Consider the following 20,471-nt stretch of genomic DNA (forward strand, 5'->3'; position numbering starts at 1 on the left):
AGGCACTGTCAGGTTGAAGAAGGAAAATCATTTGCAATTGTCAGCTTTGAGACCTTCTAGTGATAGATTCCTAAGATAAAATATGAGAATAAGCAATTCAGATTTTTATTTATTTATTTGTTTATTTATAGGTCGCAAATTAGGCATCTTTTAGACCTTATCCCCAAATATTAGGTTCTGTCAGTCCCAGAAAGATCTTACTCTACTTCCTTTATACAACATACTACCTTTAGTTTATTCTATAAATAAATAGCTCGATTTAGTTAGGTGTCTTTTTTATTGTTATTTTTATTATTATTTTCTTTACCTGTTCACTCAATTTACAGATTCTATTTTATGGCTTTGATTTTGTTCTGTATTTTTTAAATGCTGAGTCTTTCATAGCAGTAGCTGTTCATCACTGACATTCTGGCTATGACATTTTTCTGTCCCCTCGTATAGTAGATTAATAAAATATACTCACAACACATAGATTCTTTTGTGGATCTAGGGGTTTCTAAGTTCAAAATCTGACGTGCACTGGAGAATTAAGAAAAAGAAAGGGCATATTATTTTCATACTCTACTGAATCTTATGTTAGCTCCAAGATTCTGGATCCTACAGTAAGACCAATTCTTGTACACTTCAAAAAATCCCAAAAGATTAGGCCTCTTTAACAGGTTAGAGAGCTGAATGCTTTTTTTTTGTTTTGTTTTGTATGTTTGTTTGTTTGTTTTTTACCCTTTCTTTACCCTCCCTTCAACAAAATTGTGGCATTTCAATACATTTATTTAAATATTTGCTGCCAAGCTTTTTTGTTCATTCTTTATCTCCTGTACCCTGATAGCATAAAGTGTCAATGATAGAAAAGAGAAATAAAAAAATAAATAAATCTTGAAATTTAATCTTGTAATTTCAAAAATGTATCTTGAGAAGAGGACTGTTATGATAATTATGAATGACATTTTAGAAACCAAAACTATGTAAAGAGTTGATTAAAACTAACTAAAGAGTTATTCCTCAAAGTCAGGTAACCAGATATTCAAGGAAGAGCAGTGTATCTCTTTTCTCCTGAATCCTTGTGTGGTCCTATGCACAGAATATGGTGCTTTAATACTCAAAGGAGTTGTTCTACTTTGCTTCTATAATATAGCAGCTTCCTTTAATCAAATGGAAGCCAATAGGAATATGCAAGCATCTAACACAGCTCTGTGTCGCCCACTGGGAGATACTTGAATTCGTGCTAGCTTGCACTAAAAGGAAATGCTGTTAAAGTGTGTTGTTTGTTTTTCTGTAAAAACTCTAATTTCAATTGAAGAAAATCAGATAATATCATATATACTGAATAACGCCAATCTAGAATACTGCTCAGCCAATCTAAAGTAAAAAGTGCATATGTTAACGTGTTATTTCTGTACAAAATGATCATGTTACTTTACATTGTAGATAAAGAAATATGGTCTCTTTATGCTGTTGCTAATTGATATTTTGTGTAAAATAGTCTAATTTCTGAAATGGAAATAACAATGTTTGCTGTGTTTACATATGTGAGGAAGGAAATAACTGCCTCATTCTTAAATTGCACTTAGCTGTTTTGGTGGACATGATTTTGCATTTATCTATAAAATATTCCTCAATTTAAAAAAAAAAAAAAAAGAATGTTAAGATTGCAGAGTAATCTGTGCAAATCATAAATCTAAAGACGCTAATTATCTGTTCATATAGCTTATTATGTATGTGCATTGATATATTGACACAATCTCTGGATCTCTGGCTGTGCAGTCATGTTCCGTTGATTTTGTTCCTGTGAAATGTGTTCGTTATTTGTAGTTAATAATAACAACAAATACTTCTTTATCATTTCATTGTAGATCTTAATGAGAAGAATAAGACTATAATAATATTTATTTTTATAATCTTATTTTTAAACAGATGGAGAAACTATGTACATGGTAAATTGTTATATAGGAAGCCTTGGGTAAGGCTCAGAATTTTTTGGTATCGTAGCTATTGAATGAGATGTTCAATACGTGTGTTCACTAAATAGGTATGCCTCATGTACAGTTTAAATTACTGCAGTGTGTAACTGATATGAGTTTGGTTTTACTGCTTTAAAATGTGCTTATATGAGGAATGAAGGAATTTTAGGTATCAGTGTAGAGCTGGTCAGAAACTATTGCATGGCGCTAAGCTGAAGCACTGCTTAATGTTTCATAGAATCACAGAATCATCATTTAGGTTGGAAAAGATCTTCATTGAGTCCAGCTGTTAACCTGGCCTACTGAGTTTATCACTAAACTATGTTCCTTAGTGCCACACCCACATGTCTCTTAAATACCTCCACCAATTTCCTGGGCAGCCTATTCCAATGCTTGAACTCCTTCTCTATACTGGAGATTTATTTTATTTCATGAGAAAATGTCAATTCTGTGTAACAGAGATACTGTCTTTTGTACTCCTAACCAACTTTAAGGTTACAGAGGCAGCTCCCAGGAATCCCCACAGTAAGGCAGAGCTATCACAATTTTTCTGTAATGCTTTTGCATTTTGCTTTAACAGAGAGCTTGGGGAAAACTAAGTGGAATCATTTCTTGTACTACTGAATCTTCAGGATTCTTCAAAACAAGAATTTGTATTCCATTTAGCTAAGTATCCAAGCATAAAATATCTTCATCCTGACCTCTTAATGTCTAACATTCTAATTTTGATGTTGAGTAAATACCTACTTAGCTTTAATGCATTCCTGTTTAATGTGTGTATCACTTGGGATGGCTCTGAAAAGTGAATATTGAATTTTGCAGTCCAGTGTGTAAAATCATAAGGAAAATTTTGCCTACTTGAAGTTTTATAAATTGGCCCCTTTTTATTTAATGTCAAGGGAATGAATTCAGGAAGGCTCAGTGACATGGGAACGGCTGTAAGTTGTTTTCTCCTGAAATAACTAGATAATTCTTTCTAGGGCCCATTCAGTGTTACTCAGATACCACAGAAGAAGGCCCTACCTACTCTTTGTTGATGATAAGGCTTTTTTTCCTTACTTGGTACAATACTTATAATGCAGGTTTGTGTTGGTTTTTTTTGGAAGACATTTTATTCTGTGTTGAGGGGGAAGGAATATTCAGCGTAATTTACAGAATCACAGAATCACAGAATTTCTAGGTTGGAAGAGACCTCAAGATCATCGAGTCCAACCTCTAACCTAACACTAACAGTCCCCACTAAACCATATCCCTAAGCTCTACATCTAAACGTCTTTTGAAGACCTCCAGGGATGGTGACTCCACCACCTCCCTGGGCAGCCTGTTCCAGTGCCTAACAACCCTTTCAGTAAAGAAGTTCTTCCTAACATCTAACCTAAAACTCCCCTGGCGCAACTTAAGCCCATTCCCCCTCGTCCTGTCACCAGGCACGTGGGAGAACAGGCCATCCCCCACCTCTCTACAGCCTCCTTTGAGGTATCTGTAGAGAGCAATAAGGTCGCCCCTGAGCCTCCTTTTCTCCAGGCTGAACAAGCCCAGCTCCCTCAGCCGCTTCTCGTAGGACTTGTTCTCCAGGCCCCTCACCAGCTTCGTCGCCCTTCTCTGGACCCGCTCAAGCACCTTGATGTCCTTCTTGTAGCGAGGGGCCCAAAACTGAACATAGTACTCGAGGTGCGGCCTCACCAAAGCCAAGTACAGGGGGACGATCACATCCCTAGCCCTGCTGGTCACACTGTTTCTGATACAAGCCAGGATGCCATTGGCCTTCTTGGCCACCTGAGCACACTGCTGGCTCATATTCAGCCGACTGTCCACCATCACTCCCAGGTCCTTCTCTGCCTGGCAGCTCTCCAACCACTCATCTCCCAGCCTGTAGCTCTGCTTGGGGTTATTGCGCCCCAGGTGCAGGATCCGGCATTTGGCCTTGTTGAACTTCATGCAGTTGACCTTAGCCCATCGGTGCAGCCTATCCAGATCCTCCTGCAGAGCCTTCCTACCCTCGAGCAGATCGACACACGCACCTAACTTGGTGTCGTCTGCAAACTTACTGAGGGTGCACTCAATGCCCTCGTCCAGATCATTGATGAAGATATTAAAGAGGACCGGCTCCAGCACCGAGCCCTGGGGGACGCCACTAGTGACTGGCCTCCAACTGGACTTGACTCCATTTACCACGACTCTTTGGGCCCGGATATCCAGCCAGTTTCTAACCCAATGAAGCGTGCGCCAGTCCAAGCCAAGAGCAGCCAGTTTCTTGAGGAAAATGCTGTGGGAGACAGTGTCAAAAGCCTTGCTGAAGTCAAGGTAGACCAAATCCACAGCCTTTCCCTTGTCCACCCAGCGCATCACTTTGTCATAGAAGGAGATCAGGTTCGTCAAGCAGGACCTGCCTTTCATAAACCCATGCTGACTGGGCCTGATCGCCTGCTTGCCCTTCAAGTGCCGCATGATGACTCCCAAGAGGATCTGCTAGCAGTTTTATTTTCAAGTTACAGTTTCTACATTTCTTAAACATTCTAATGTCTTGTTCATTTGACTTTCTTGTCTATTGTTCAGTATATTCAACAGTTTACACACAGTTGCAGGCTTTGTTTTCTGTATTGTTTTTTTCAGATTTTTTTTTTTTTCTTTTATATCTATGGTTCCCTTGACACATATTTACACTCTGGAGGGAGGAAGGGGCTTCTCTGTTCTTTTTCAGTTTTCTTTTTTATTTTATTTTCCCCATGATTGCTTTCCAGTTCTGCTTTTGCTCTCCACTTGTCATTCTTCACCATATTCCAGTCTCCAAGATCTGGTTTTATGAGTTCTAAAATGAAACCTCAAACCCTGTTGAGCTGCAGGTTTTGATTAGTACTGCTTGGCATGGAATTTTGTTCTGAAATGTTTTTAGTAGACAATACCAGTCTTTCAAAACTCTACCTGTTCACCTGCATTTTGACAAAATCAGCAATTCAGTGCATAGGGTGCTCATATGGTATTTGTATTGCAGTAAATTGGGTAGATTCAGGTAGATTCAATTCATCTTGCCACATTTTGGTTATACATTGCACTGGGTAAGTATATATACATATTTCACTTATTGCTGAGAAACTTGTCTTTATTATGATTCAGAATAAACCATCCATTTAGAATAGCATCTCTTTTGTGATTTGTGAACAATTTTATGGCTGACCAGATGTAGATGTAAATAAACTTTGTATTCGGGACATTTTTGTCACATCTTCAGGTAAAGAGTTTTGAAAGTAACTGAGTACCAAAAGATACAGATATGCCTGCATTTCATTTTTTTCTGAAGAGTTCTTCAGTATATTACCATTCAACCTGTTGTAATAGCTACTGGCTATGACAGTGAGTGTATCATTTAGTAGTGCAGCTTACGCGAGCAGAGGATTCAGTCAGGATTTGACACTGGAGTTGTCTCTTACATACCCTTGAATTCACATCCTCTCCCTCTCTGGAGAGTGTCCACATTGTTGCTTCATAGAATATTTTGTAGTAGTGTGTTGGATTTGGATGTTTACACTGAAATTTATACTCTTATTTTTTTAAATATTAATGAGACTGAAAATGAAGCAGTAGTGTCCATATTCCACCATGGCAGAAGTGGAATGCACTTCAGATCTTGCTGTCTTTAAGTGCAGTTGCCCTAGAGACAATTTTAATTTTGATCTAGGGTTAGTTAATTAGTACCTGCAAAATGAAATAGTTTCACAAAATGAATAAGCGATGAACCTTGTTTTCATCGTTTTCTACAGCATATGAAATTGCATGGGTAAGTATAGTGGAAAGTTTATATTCTGATCCCTCCAGGCGAAGGTAAAATTGTTCATAGTTTCTTGTTGTCTCCTGAATGTCAGTCTCTGACAGTTGGAGAAGAATGGTGACATTGACATTGCCCAAAAAGCAAGGAGAACTGTGTGCTAATACATGCCAAAAAACATCGGAGAGGGAAGACTGTGTTGTGTCAAGTTCCTTTGAACTCATTTGGACAAATGGGCTTGCAGTGGAAGAGCTGGGAATCATCTGATTTGCTATGATACGCTGCCCTAGGAAAAGACCTGAGAAGTATTTAAATGGAAGTAAAGATTTCCATTTAGTCGAGTATATTTGAGGAAGTGCCAAGGAGAGTAAAGAGGTAGAAGTTTGAATGTCCAACAGTACTGCTACCAGCACAGGAGAAAAATTTTCCAAGCAACTTATGGTCTCAGAACAAGCCAGTGACTTTGGATACTCTAAATTTTGTTCTACTGGATGGTATATTTAAAAAAAAAAAATATTTAATTTACTGTTTCTGAAAGTTAAGCTGAGTTTAAATAGACAGTCATTTTTTCCAATTCTGGCTTCATACTTAAAGTATCAATCTTATATATTCATATAATTTAATACATGTTTACAATGCTCTTTTGTAGGATTTCTAACAATTAAACAGAATATATGGCTTTACTGTGATGTTGTTTTCCTTTTGTCTTTCAGTGAAGCCAGGTAATATATGTATACTTTCTTTACAATAGTAATTGAAAGTTTAATTAATTAATTAATTTTTTAATGTCAGATTTCACCTTAACACAACTACTTGCAAATATGACATTAACTCTGCTGGAATCTACAGAGCTGTATGTGGTTGGACTTACTGTTGCTTAAATTGAGCTTGCATTGAGTACTTTTGAGAGGGATGTTTGTTAAATGTTGAAATCAATTCCATATATTCTAGTAGTAGTCAGAACAACTTATTTTTTTAAAGGCCATGGCATATCAAATTTTGAAAGGACATTAGCAGAAGAAAAGTAGCATATCAAAATCTATTTTTTCAGTTTAAGATTGTTTTACAGAGCTGACATAGGTAAAGCTTTTCATTACTTTCTAACGATGTTTAGAACATTGTAGTATTGAAAGGAAGGCTTCTACCTTTGCAATTTATGCTCAGTTGGGTGAAACAATATAGTCACATTTTATACAAAAGAAATTAAGATTAACTAAGTATTCAGGCTAACAACTGTCAGATGTACTTAAATACAGATAAGTAATTTTACCCTGGGGCAAAATTAAGGTGGAGGGTATCTACTGAAGGGAAAAATCTTGTAGCATACTGACCAGTAGAGAGATAGAGGAACCGGTTAGAAGAATATCTAGTGAATAAAGCACTGTTTCAGTGCAGTTGTACTGTAGCTGTGTAAAAGGAAAGCGTGTGAAGTTGTACGTTGAAGTCTTGGATAATTGTTGTCACATACACGTGGTAGCATTCAAAGTTGAACTGAGATAAACATCTTTATTTAAATTGCATTCAAGCAATAGATGCATAACCCTTCTTCCTTTTCTCCATTCATTGTGTTTCATCGGCCATTTTATTTCTTAAGAAATACACATGGATTGATATATTTTAAATTTAATTTGTTTTAATATTGCTGAATTTTCTTATACTGCTAGGACCTCACATTTTATCTGATGAATTAAGGTGTAGTATGTGCTTCTGTCTAAAAATTGTTGCTTCATGTGCCCAAATCACAGAACCACATTATCTACCAGTGAAATTGTAGACAGGTAAAAATACTATTGCAACTTCTTGCCAAATAGCAGACTTTGTTGCATGTGAAACCATTCTTTTGAGGAGGGTAGTGGAGAATAAATAAACTATAATAACAAGATTTGATTTACTCTTCTTTCTGGGTGGAGCAAATATGAAACAGAATGAACAGTATGGTGGAAAGATGGAAGTCTGTATTAATGGAGTCTAAGTAAGAGCAACATTCACCCACAGATAAAGTAGGTATCATCCTGCTCTCATAGAGTCTCTCCTCATTGAATTTCTGTGGGAATCCAGTTTCTCCAGATGAAACCAGTGTAAGAGCAGACTGTCTTTGTTTGCAGAACCATCCATTTTCTTGCCAGCCTCTCTTGCAGAATGAAAAGTAAGGGTACATTGCACTCCATTTCTAAGTATGGTCTTCTCTACCTTTCATCAGTTTCTGCATTTGATACAGAAAATGCAAGAACTGAGAATATGTTTTGAATCTACTGGACTTTATTGATGGATCAGAAACAGGGCTCAGACTGGCTGTCAGACTGGCTGGGCTTTCTGCTGTGAAGCTGTCAGCAGCTGTGGGCGTAAGGGCTCAACTGCAAACCCTTGTGGAAAGTGTTTTATCATATAAACACTATAACACCCTGTAGTTGGTATCTGAAATCCATCTGTAGCCATGTGCCAAACTTGCCATACTTAGTTCTTGAGCACAAGAAAGTGTTTGATTTTGTTTGTTTTTCGATGTGGCATATGCTTATCTTTTTCTCTTTTTCATTTGTGTCCATCTTAAATAAATTCTGGGTTTAGTTGCAAGGCTGTTGTAAAGAAATAACATCTGCTAAAATCTGAAATTCTTGCTCTTCACTTTTAAAGAAAGTAGATTATTCCCTTTTATCTTTCTTTCTGATTTATTTCTGATTTTTTTTTTTTTTTCAAGCATGGTGAATTTTTGTTTGTTTGTTTTTTTGTTTAGTTTAGTTTAATTTTTCCTTGTGGAAGACAGCCTGCATACCCTAAATATCACTCTGTCATTATAATTTTTAAATTGAAACCTTTATTTGTAGGGTTTTATGTATCATCTTAGTGTATATGTTGTCTTTCTCCCCTATTTCTCAGAAGCATTACTGTGAGAGATTATTAGCATAGCACAACAAGCTTTTGCTAGCTTGTTCTTGTCTTTCTACAAATGACCATTATTCCTTTATTGTAAGTTTTGTTTGAATTTGATGACAGTAAGAATAGGATCTCACTGAAGGAAAAAAATATCTCTTTGGAAGGCTAACCAACGAACAATTCAATACAACTGAAGTGTTGCAAACGAGTGGTCATTGTTTTCATTGCTTGTACCTTCAGAGTAAAAAGCAAACTGATCCAGTCATTTAGTGGGCTTCTTGGGTAATGTAATCATGGTGATGAAAAGGGGACAGACATGAGAACAGTGAAAGCACTTTAGCATTGATGGGTATTTGAATTCTTCCTTGAAGAAACATAGGCTCACTATTTTTTGTACTTAAATAGGATGATGGCATAATTTCAGTTCTATTTGTAACAATGATCACTGAAACTGTTGAAACACTACCTTTCATTTAAGAAGCACCAAAATAAAGATACACCACTCTGTAAAATAACAGTAAATGCAGCTAAGGGGTTTTGCTGAATAATTCTTAGAAGAAATGAGGAAATGTCACAAAGGTGAGAATGAGCCAAAATATTGTGCGAATGTGTGAATTCAAACCCTGATTTATGAGAGCTCTTTAGGTGGAAAACTAGGTGAAGATGAGTAGTAAACTCAGAACAGGAAACTATTGCCTGCGTATGTTCCATCGTGCTAGGGAAATGAAATTTAAAGACTCTATAAATAAACAAGGTTGCATCAGACATTGAGTTCCATAATCTATTTCTTAATCAGAAGAAACCTTGAGAACACTAATTTTATGTAGCTGTTTAGGTCAACTGTAGTGAAGCTGTTCCCACCTTTAACAAGTATCAACTCTTTTCCTGCTAAAATAATTGAGTTAAAGATGCAAAAAGCAACTTCATCATGCTCTGCAGCATTCCATCTCTGATATGAGTAACTGTCCCTATGGGATCTTTGGAAAACTTCAGTTTTCTCATTTATTTTTAAAGCAATATTTTATTGCAATGTTTGTTGGAGAAGCATTTATTAAATCTGCTTCGCAAACTCTAACAAACTTTTGAAAGACTTCCATCAGCTTCCACCGAAATGTGGGAGAGCCGAGCCTAAGTACTGGGTGAGGAAAGGGCTGAACATTCCTGTTACACATGGCTTGTTACAGAACTACTCAATAACAAGAACTATAATAGAAAACAAAAACAACTTGGTCATGTTGAAACTGGGAAGAGATTTATGGGATGTTGCTTAATAAGTTCTTTTATAAACCGAGATAACTTTGAAGCTGTGTGTAATATGGACTTTGCATACAATCCTTATAAGAGTTTGTTCCTTGCGTTCATATTGTGTATATTCCCAGAACACAGATAAATAAAAATAATAATTTTTTATTATTTATTTATTTATATTATTTAACAGTGATAGTGCTAACTTGGATCTTACTCAGTTCCTTTAAAATGAACTGTGAACCCGTCTGCCAGATTATAGGATCCTTAAAAAAGTTCAGGTTGGAAGAGACCTCAGAAGGTCATCTTTGTCCAACCTTCTTCTCAAAACAGAGTCAACATTGAAGTAAGACCATGCTACTCAGGGCTTTCCCAATCTACCCTGAAAAATGTTCAAGTATGGAGGCTGTACCACAACTATGGACACCCTGTTCCAATGTCTGACACTCCTCATAGTAAGAAGGCTTTTCCTCATATGCTTTTCCTCATATCTCTCCTGTATCAGTTTACATCTGCTTTCTTTTGTCCACCCACCATGCAACATTATGAAGAGCCTGGCTCTGTTGTCACGGTGACTTCCTTGCAGACAAGCTTCTTTGTTGTTCTTCGTAGGATTATAGAAGAAGGTTGCATTACAGTTGTTTAAGTGAAGGTTGGCTTCCTTTTTTGTGATTCTGCTCCCAAAACAGTATTGGAGGCAACTTGCCCTGTCTTATCTTCCCTGTCAGAGATGTGGGTGCTTGAAGAGAAGAGGTGGGGAGCTCTTAACAATGTTTATAAATATCTAGTGAGAGAGTCCAAAGAAGATGAAACCATACTCTTCAAGAAAGCAAACAAACAAACATCACTCCAGTCACCACACTAAAAAGTGTTTACTTATGTTAAGGTTGAATTTCATGTTTCAGTTTATGTCCATTGTCTCTTATTCTGTCACTGGGCACCACTGACCTTTACAAATACTGCTGTGTCCCAGCAAAGCTTAAGGTAGTTGTAATAGATTCTGTAATGTAACATGTATTTTGAATAACATCCCAGCTCACACCTGTAACTCTTGTTGGTAATTTTGAAGCCTTAAATTTCCTACAAGATAGGTTGTATATTATAGTCATTATTGATGGAGTTATCAATATTGTATATTGTTGGAATTACATATTACTGTACAGATATGAAGTATAGCATGCAGTATTATAATAATTGTAATTGACTATAAATGACTATAGTAATTAGTTGTAGAGGTTTTTCATCTGTTCTGAGAGACTTGCGATGCTTGCACTATTTCCCATAACTTTGATCTCATTAAAATTAAATAATACTAACAGATGTTTTCTGAAATTCTTGTTGCTTTATAATTGTTTCTATGAGTATCAAAAAATATATATGTCCTTATAATTTAATTAAAATATTGATTTATTGGAGATTAGTGAATATAACCTTTATTATGAAGCTATGTGTATGAAAAACTCATTATTAAAAAATAAATGAATAAATAAATGTACATTTCTAAGGCAGACTTAACTTCAGATGTGAATTTTTAGCTTCTTTCCTGAAGTGAATTTGTCTGTTTGCTTGCTCATGTGTCTTTATATCTGATAGCTTTTCTATTCTATACTCAAACACATCAGTTTTGATGGGAAATATTCACAGTATCCATGAACAGCAGATAGCCAAACTACATTTTAGACCATGTAAGTCATTAAGCTTTTACATAGATTATAAAGACAAAAATAGAGTTTGCAGCCTGTAGGAAGAAGACTTACTGTGTGTGCACTAAGGAGTACACACGTGTAATATATCTAATGCAGGACACATTGAAGCTGTTAGTTGGTGTGAGCACACATAGTCATTTCATGTGTATCTGCTAATGTTGCTATGATTGTAGCTCTTATGTTAGCGCTTAGGGGGCTGTTTTGTTTTTATACTAAGCCTTATGCTAGTGCTTATAGTAGCTGGCAGTTTTCAACAAGCCCAGATACAGACTGAAAGTGTAATCCCATCTTCTCTCCAAAAATAACAATGTTAGAGAGTTATACAAAAAATACCCTTGAATAACTGCGAGTGAAGAAGTTGAGATTAAGAATGCATTCTTAAAAATGCATTTGTTTTTCTGCATATTTTATGCCTCTTGATTTTTATCTAACAGTATTTTTTGTTTGTTTGTTTTTGGAAGTGTTCTAAAAATGTTCCATAGGTAAACAAATATTAGCAATTCTGTGTCTTCAGGGCAGGTAGGGAACAAGGTAAGGCTTAGAACCAAACTGTGTTTGATGATGAATTTTGTGTTAAATAATAACTTCCAGTGAAGACTTATTCAGTGTAATTATATTCAGTTCCTGAACATTTGAGAACACCTCTACTGACCATTTAGTAGTATCCAAGTTAGCTCATGTTGAGCATCTGGCATTTCTTTATAATTATAAAGTGTTTAGTATATTAGTTACTAGATTGAGTCTTGTGGGAAATAAATTATCTAAACAGCTTAAAGTTTCCTGTACTACTTTTATGTTATTATTTGTTTCAGCGAATATTTTAAGTAAGGAAAGAGAATGTGATGCTTTGATATGTTTGTTTGTTGATTTTTGTTGGTTGTTTTTTTAATATTTAATTTTTATTTTTTTCTTGCAGCCATCTGTTCTTTTTAATTTAGTTTTATGCCAGAAAGTTCTTATTCATGGTGAAACTATCTTTTCTGCAAAACACTGTGTGAGGCTTATATCCTCATAAAAAGGTATTGGCTTTTGCACAGAAATAAAATTCCTTTGCACCAAAATCTTTAACAGTAAAGAAATAATGTAGAATTTAACTACTGCCTTTCTAGTGACCTCTTTTTATTGCAGATTTTATTTTTTTGTAATATGATTACTAATATACTGATACTAAATAAGTAGTAGATGATGTTGTAAGGAGCTCAGAGGGTCTTTATTCTTTGTTCTCTGATACTGAATTTCATATGAGAGACTACTATTTGATAGCATTGCTCACAGTTATACTTACTATCTTTCTTTGGACTGTAGTTTAGCTGGATTCGTAGACATTTCAGCATGATGCAGCCAGAATACTTTCATTTATGGAAATTAGCAATTTCTGTGTTTTATTTTTATGTCATTTTATGTTTGTTTTTACATACATTCCACAGAGAACAACTGTTACAATCAATAATGTTTGCTAAATTAAGAAATAGTGGAAGCCGAAACATGTGGCGTAAAATTAGCTAAAAAATTCTCAGAGAGCAAATGGCATAGTTTTAATTTTTCATGTCTTCTGTTCTTGATTAATCGTGCTTTACTCAAGAAACTAATTAGCCGACTACATGTTCTATGTGTCCTATAAGTACCAGCTTTATAATTGAACAGAAATCACATTAGACTAGAAACTCTTGTAGTGCAGTTGTTAGTTGAACTTGACTATTTAGCACAAATGCTCATTAAAAATACAAATATAAGTACTACACTTTGATGAGGATATACTGGGAGGCGTGTTATGACTGATTCAAAGAAATTGTTAGATGGTGTCTGGACAGGAGAGCTACCTCACCACCTGTAATATCCAAACTAAAACCAAGACTGTTTATTGGAAGGGATACACCATGTAACATAAAATCAGTCTACTGTGGTGGATCAGGTCTTTTGTATGTTCATTGATTTGTTACTCAGTACGACTTTCATTTTTGGATATGACTGTGTTGCCAATAGTATCTGTGGGTCCCTTTATTGCCTTACTTAGGTAGATAAGGCAATTCAGTAGCTAGTAGAAGCTTACTGTGTCCAGTCTAGTCTCATTTATCAGATGTGTGGGAAGTTCCTTTACTGTTAAGACTTTTATAGCACTAGATTGAGCCTTTTAATGCCAGTTGCATTTATAAGCTACATTTTCTATTGTATTCTTGTTCTTAGGATATTTTGAATATTACATTTTATTGCTATATTTCCAAAATTGCAAAAGGTAAGAGTTTTTACAATTATGTCAAAATTTCCATTTTCAGAGGAGGAGATGAATATCAGGTATAGGTTGATAAGAACTAAAAATTGCAATGACCAACAACCATTGACCATTCCAATGACAATTATGAATAAATGTTTATTTTATTTAAAGAATTTGGGCATGGCTTAGAGATGATCAAAAGCTTTCTTGGCTGTGATATTGTTACTTGTAAAGTGACTTTTTGCTCTGAGTTGGAAATTGGCCTTTCAATCACCTCTGGTAGTTCTAATAATGCCTTTACCATCTGAAGATTTCTCTCAAAAAGGATTCATTTTCATAAGGTATTCCATGTCCTTACCTACTCAGATGATACAGCCTGTTCTTATTTAGTAGTAAGATTTTCTTTTCCTCTTCTAAGTAAAGGAACAGGCAACAGAAACAAGGTATGGTTGTATGGTGATAAATGAAAGATGGCAACAGGCAAGGGTAGGTTATAAAGCACTGAAAAAAATTAGGACAACAAGATGATGCAGATTTTTGGCCTATTTTGTGATAGCTTCAAATTCTTTTAACTTTCCTTCTGTTAGGGAATTATGTGGTGGAATATTAGGGTAAAGTATCCATCCTATAAATAGTATTTTATAGTTTATCAGAAAAGTTGCATGCTAATCTGGTATAGTATTTTCTGTTATCTTTAAGTTGCAGTAATACAGAATCTGAATGTTATATTTAAAGATTGAAGCCTTCTGAGAATACATCTGATTTTTTCTTTCCTTTTGTATGTAAGGTTGTTGAAATTTTCACTCTGAATGGCTACTGCCATGCTTAATTAGCAACCAGATCATAAGAGAAACTGCTTCTTCACCAACTGTGACCAGCAGGTATTGACAAGAAAGCCATGTAAACTTTACAAATGACTGCTGGTGTGCTTAAAACAGCAGAAAAATATGTTCACTTCAATGTCCCTGGGGTATTTATCTTTGTATATTACACAGCAGCTTTTACTGGAAATGTGAACACAGGGCACGTGAACCTGCAAAAATCTATAGATAATGTTCCAGCTGTTTGAAGGGAAAAAAAAAAAAAAAAGGACACTTATTGGTAGTGTTGTCAATATTTAACTCTGCGGGTTCATTTTTTTTTTTTTCTAGGGGATAGAGAAACAAAAAAAACGACATTCACTTTTCCACCGTTCAGAAGACTTTTTGATCTATTTGTTTAGTACCTTTTTTTTCCATCAGAACTATAGCCTTAAAGCAGTCCTTTTCCCCAAACAGCAGGTTCTTCTCTCTAACACCATGGAAATTTTAATTGGTCTAGTAAAATAATTCTTATAAGCAGAACACACACACAGAAAAGATGTAAGAAGCCTTGATTTAATCTGTATTAAATTCTGGAAAGAATGGATGTGTTTGCAAATAAAATTCTGCAGCTAGTTATGTTCTTCATACAGAATTAATTCTATATCCTAATTGAAGGCACAAGCAAATTCCCAGATCATGTTTGCAAATGAACTTTTACATTGACCTGTCAGTGCAAATCAGGGTGTAGACAAGCTTCAGAGATGGCTGTCTTGACCACAGAATCCTAATTTGTGTGTGTGCTAATTTGTTTATCATTAGATCATTTGACATCAATAGACCTGCTCCCCATGGGAATACTTTTCATGATGAATTTGTATTAAATAATAGCCTACCTGTGTACGTATGTGTACATATAAAAATCTTATAAAAGTCAGATTCATAAAGGTATTTAGCACACAAACTATGCTTTTGGAGAATGCAGTATATTTGTGCCTTGATTAATTATGAAGTCCTCTGTAAATTACTAACCCAAGAGTACTTGTGATCAATTATGCAGAATTTCTCTTTATACAATTGAAAACCAATATACATTTTGTATGCCTAGTCACAGAGAGATATCTGTGTGTCTTTATCTGTATGAATTCAAGAGTACTATATTGTGCATTAAAGCTGACAAAGAATCCTATGGACCAATGACAATAAAACCTTTTTGGTATATTTAATTATGAACAGGTGTAATTTGTAACAGTAATTTTGTAGATTGCCTAAGAAAGCTGTGGAATATCCGTCACTATAAATTTTTTGAATATCAGGCTATACAAACATCTGTCAAGAATGGTTTCAATATAGTTGATCCTGCCTTGGGGTAGACAGACTAAGTGACCTCTTGAGGTTCCCTCCAGCCTGTTTTCTGTGATTCTGTGGCATTGTGATGACACATATTATAGATAAGTATATAAAAGTTACACAGATATAAAAGCTTATTTGCACTGTTTCATCCCGCTACTTTTTCTTAGGTTCAGGAGATCCATGTGTATGAGTTGGAACGAGAGTAGTTCCTAATTAATTATGGAAACTTGAAATATTATTTAATCGGATGTTATATTTTAACATCTGCTTTGAGAGTGATAAAGAACAGAGTGAATGGAAGAGAAAAGAAAATCAGCATAGATCAAGACTTGAAAGTCTGCTATATCAACCTTTTTTTTTTTTTTTTTTTTTTTTTTTTTTTTGAAATATGCTTTAAATTGAATGCATCCATACAGACAGGAGAAAGAATTCCTCTGACAAGTTTATGAGGAACAAAGACTAGCACTGCCTGACAGACTTTTGGAGACTTGAATGGTAGACCTGAAAAGGCAGGGGTGACTTAGTGTGAAGTCCCATCCAAGCAGGGCACCGAGGATTCACAACTTAGTTACTAAGTACAAAACAATCTTAGGAAATGTAAAAGAGCTACAATGATGAATACTGCATTGTTGCAGGATGGATTGTCTTGTCCCAGAGATTTTTCATTCGTGCATTTATAACTTTGGGTGGGAGAGCTAGACTTCAAAAGATCGTAGTGTTGCAAAGAAATAACATATACTGAAGAACATTGTTTTAATTTCTTCTTGGCAACAATGGTATGTTTGGCAGAATTGTTAGTTGTATACTAATTGGTGATACTAATCAGAATCACACAGACATGATTGTTCAGACTGTTCTGTGAAATTCATAAAAAGTATGTCTGCAGTCTCCTGTTCTATGCCTTGTTCTGTTGATGGAATGAGACCACACAGTTACCTTTACTCTTCAAAGCTATAGATGGCGGCAGATGGCAGCAACAACACATATTGGCATATGTGCAGCTATGCCCGCCATTTATTACCAACTCAAAATATTCTCCAAGCTCAGGAAACAAAAGCCCAGGGGAGGGAGTAATTAAATTGGAGCTAAAAATTATACTGTTTTGTAAGATGCCTTCCTTTTGAGAGGAGGATGGAATGCCTGTGGGATAAAAGATAAGAATTATTTCTGAAGTGGGAATGATCTAAAAATGGAAAACCGGTTCCAGGTTTGAATCAGGTACTTGACTTTTCTCCCAAAGCCTGGATTAGTGTCCTAACTGAAGCTCATCAAACACATGTTAATGAAATAACATTTATGTTAAACATTTGAATGTTTCCATTTGGGTTTAATGGAAGGAAATTCAACTTGAAAACTGAAATTTATATGGTTTTGAAGTAGTGATCTTTAGCACAGACTACAGCTGCAATTAATAATGTAGTTTCTGCATGAGAAACACGGTGTGGCTTCTTTCATGCAAGCCAGGCTAAGCTTGCTAAAACAGGCTGAAATTAAATCTCTTTTGAAAGGGTTTATCAGGCAGAAGAGAATTGTCATATATTGATTATTGTGGTATCTTCATATTCATGCCAGTTTTTGTAATTTTTTAGTCAACTGAAAATACCCATCTTTTGGGTGATGGGATCCCCACAAATATTATCAAATTCATTTATTATTATTATTATTTAATAAATAGTATTTCATTTCACTGCCTAATATTTCTGTTATTGAAATACATGTCTCTTATTAAACATTAGTTTTTGAGGATTCTGTTTAAATAATACCAAATAATAATGAACTGAAATTTTTTAGGTTTTTGTAACTGACCCGTTTTTAGTAATTTTTGCAACACTTGCAGGTTCAGAATACAAATTACTCCATTTATAGGACACTCATTAAAAATTAAGAAATTTAGGATAGGAATAGTTAAAAGGTCAATGAGAGTCCTTGCAGCATGGGACTAAAGTGATTCTTTTTATTTGTCATACTACATACCATTTTCCATCAGTAACATTGAAAACCCTTAATATGCAGGTAACTTAAGCTGTTTGTTACCTCAGATATCTACCTGTACTACTAGCTTTCCTATTCTGAGTAGACATATTAAAATAATACAAGTACTGATGATGGTAAACACATAAGTAAATATTCACTTTCAAATGAAATAATATGAGAGAGAATATTTTGTTACATTGAAAAATATTTAACATACATTATCAAAATACTTATTAATTTTATGCACTCTGTTCTTAGATGTTTGGCATAGTTATTTTTAGGTGATGTGTTCCTTTCTGCTTGTATTAACATTAACTGAATTTGCAGATGTCTTACATTTCTGCAGACTTGGACTTCTTGATATTAGAAGTTGGTTACTTAAAAAGGAACCATTAAAATGTTTTGAAGTTTCTGAAAATGTTGTCTGACATTTCCAACTCTATGAAGTCTTGAAATGTTACAGGTGTATTTCTGAATCTGCAATCTTTATACAACATGACTAGTTTGAGCCTTTTTTTGGTTCTGAGTGTTCATTTGTCACAGTTAAGTAAGTATCTAAGCAAGTGAGCAATTGCCATAGAATTTGAAAAAGAGCTACTAGCATTAGACTGAATGTTTATATTTGATGAAGTCCAAGTGCAGGATACAACAATCTAGTTAAAATATTATTGATATAGGAGATCTGTTGCTGAAAATGCAGCATGATGTCGAAATAATTAGCGTATGTATTTTGTGTTGTTGTCTTTGTTATGGATGAAACCTACATTAACAAGATCCTGTAGGGAAACACTTTAGGACCTAAGTATGTTTTTTTGTGTGTTGAAATGTATTCTTAAATAGAAGAACATGGTAAAGAGCTTTACTGGATTTCTCTCTTCAGTCCTTTTTTGAGTAGCTAGAGTATGTGAAAATGTAGTTGTAAATGTTAGTTGAGATACTGACAACTGATCTTCAAGAAGTATGTTGTGAATTACCAAATGGTCTTTCGTGGATTATGCTTCGAATGTCCATTACAACAGAGATTTTTTTTTAAGGTTACTCTTCTCATGCTGAAAATGGTTACCACTGTACACATGTAAAATGTCACATGCCAACAAATAAGCACTTTTCCTATTTTTGGAGTCAGTATTATGTTCATGCTTTTTAAAACACTGCACAGCTCTCTTGAAAAAGGCATAAACTGCTAATATTGTAAGAGCAGTTTATAAACCATTTTCTTCCATTTTAGGAGGGGAGAAACAAAGTCAGTACTCCTTACTTTCTCAAGAATCTGAAATCTCTATGCATTAGCCTACTTAAGTTTGGTACATGACCATTTTAAACAAGCTTTAACTGTGATTACTATATTAAACGGGTTATTTCACTAATTCCAATTGTTGTAGTTCACACCTTTTATTTGGAACATTCTACGAAGTTTTCTACTGGACCAAAGTAGGAATGCAAACCATTTAGCAAATAAATGCATTACATACGAAAAAATAAGGGCATTATTAAAGAAACAGTGAAGTTTTTTTTATAGCAAGTAAGCTTCATGGATGTAGGGGAGAAAAAATTCATTGCAGGTGTGATTTTCTTTGCAATATAAAGGAGAATAAATTTACAAAAATATTTTTGTAAAAAAGTTTTTGTTATAACGGGAAAGTAAATAAATCATTAGAAGTTTCCATTTAAAGGTAGAAACGGCAGTAAAATTAAAAAGGTTTAAAAATATTCAAAACCAGAGAAAATGTCTTCTTTCTCCAGAACTGGGGGGAAAAAAAAAAAGAGAGAGAGAGAGAGAAATAAAAATATCCCTGTGGGGATTTTTATATAGTTTTCCAGAAGATGTTTTGTGACAGAATATTTTATCAATTTTCTTCTTTAGAACTAGGTAAACCCAGCCACAAATTAGGACAAACTTGCTTTACACTTGCATAGTTTACAGAGCAAAAAGTACAACATACTTTGGAAGCCCAAAGAAAGTTACATTTCTGAATCTTTCATGTAGACTTTGTCCTTTACTTATGTTCACTATATATAAAGTTTCGAAGTCTAATTTCTGCATTTTTATGCTAGTAGTCAGTTTCAGTTGAAGGCTTTGTAAATCTATCAAACAATGACTCTAAAGTACTAGACAGTGTTTTTTGAATTGCACATAGAAGCAATAGAGAATATAATGGTTGGCACATGCTGATAATAATAATAAAAAAAATTGGCCTCAGCAACATATGAATTAGATTTTCCCGTTCAGTCTACAAAATACCCCTTTCCTTATTCTGCTAGGAAAGAATGCACAGATGATATCCTGTTCATCTAGAACATCCCTTTGTTTTGTTTTATTTCATATACACAAACTTGTGGTCTGTTCCTTCTTCATCTGCCTTCAGTTAAATTCCTTGCTGAACCTCTTTCTGTGAAAGAAATTTTGATTGATTGATTTAAATAATCTACAATTTGCTTGATATTTAACTTAATGTTTTTGGCTGTCTTTTACATTGACATCTCTGTGGTGGATAAATAACAACTGCAAGAAAATTAGAAGGGTTCTCTGGGATGAGATCCTAATGACTTTTTTTGGAAGTATCATGTCTTTAAAGTAGCTTCCAGCTA

At 34.8% G+C, this 20,471-nt stretch overlaps 1 protein-coding gene and 1 long non-coding RNA gene across 5 annotated transcripts in view; one reads left to right on the forward strand and one right to left on the reverse strand.

Annotated features, from left to right (window-relative positions):
- LOC137859427 (heparan sulfate glucosamine 3-O-sulfotransferase 1-like) overlaps nt 1–20,471 on the forward strand; it is a 55,021-nt gene that overhangs the window by 8,741 nt on the left and 25,809 nt on the right. The window lies entirely within an intron of this gene.
- Nucleotides 17,314–20,471, reverse strand: part of LOC137859430 (uncharacterized) — a 72,300-nt gene continuing 69,142 nt past the window's right edge. The window contains exon 7 of the long non-coding RNA XR_011098274.1: nt 17,314–20,272. This is a non-coding gene — a long non-coding RNA (uncharacterized lncRNA). The remainder of the gene's footprint in view (nt 20,273–20,471) is intronic.

This window comes from Anas acuta, chromosome 7, assembly GCF_963932015.1.
Source record: "Anas acuta chromosome 7, bAnaAcu1.1, whole genome shotgun sequence".
In the NCBI taxonomy this organism is placed as follows: domain Eukaryota; kingdom Metazoa; phylum Chordata; class Aves; order Anseriformes; family Anatidae; genus Anas; species Anas acuta.